Consider the following 914-nt stretch of genomic DNA (forward strand, 5'->3'; position numbering starts at 1 on the left):
GTATAAATATATATACATATACATATGGAGAAAGAGAGAAATGAAATGTACAGAACTCAATATCAGAATCTATGGAGCATAGCCAAAAACCATATTCAAGCACAAATTTATAGATTTAAATTTGTTATTGAGAAGAAAGTCTAAAGTTAAGCAACTCAATATTCATTTTGAGGAATTGAAAGTGAAACAACAGAAAGTAAGCTGAGATAATAAGTATAAAGGCTAAAATTAAGATGAAATGTAATGCTCAATGATTTTTTCAAAATTAGACAAAACTATTTTAAAGATTATATGAAATAATAAATGCTAAAAAGGGCAATAAATTATCAAACTAATAGTAAAGGGGGATTATGCTGACCAATTATTAGAATGATTATAATGCCTTAACAGTGTTAAAATTAATATAGTCAAAATTATGTGCTACTGGTGTGAAAATATACAAATAAATCAGTGAAACAACATAGAGATCCCAAAACACTACCCCAGAAATAGCATCTTAATAAACTGAGAAAGAAGATAGAATATTATTCAGTGGTGCTGGCAAATTGGCTTTTTCCATTGGACTTCCAAATAGCAGAAGAAAATAAAACAACAGCTTGATTAAAGACTTAAATGTAAGAAGAATTAAAATATAAGGAAACTTGAAGCTGTGTTTAAAATCTAATGTTTGAAAAGACTTATAACAAAGACAGGAAATGGCATTTTTGCAACTCGATACTAAAAAATCAAAAAGGAGACTGTATACAGTTAGGCAGGGATCCTCAAGATAGGCACCACTGGTACCATGAACTGGATACCCCTTTGTTATGGGAGTCTATCTTGTGCAATGTAGGATTTTTAACAGCATCCCTGGTCTTTACTCACTAGATGCCAATAGTACTTACCATCCCTCCTGTAAGTCATAACAGTTAAAA

This window comes from Pteropus vampyrus, unplaced genomic scaffold, assembly GCF_000151845.1.
Source record: "Pteropus vampyrus isolate Shadow unplaced genomic scaffold, Pvam_2.0 Scaffold9, whole genome shotgun sequence".
Taxonomy (NCBI): Eukaryota; Metazoa; Chordata; class Mammalia; order Chiroptera; family Pteropodidae; genus Pteropus; species Pteropus vampyrus.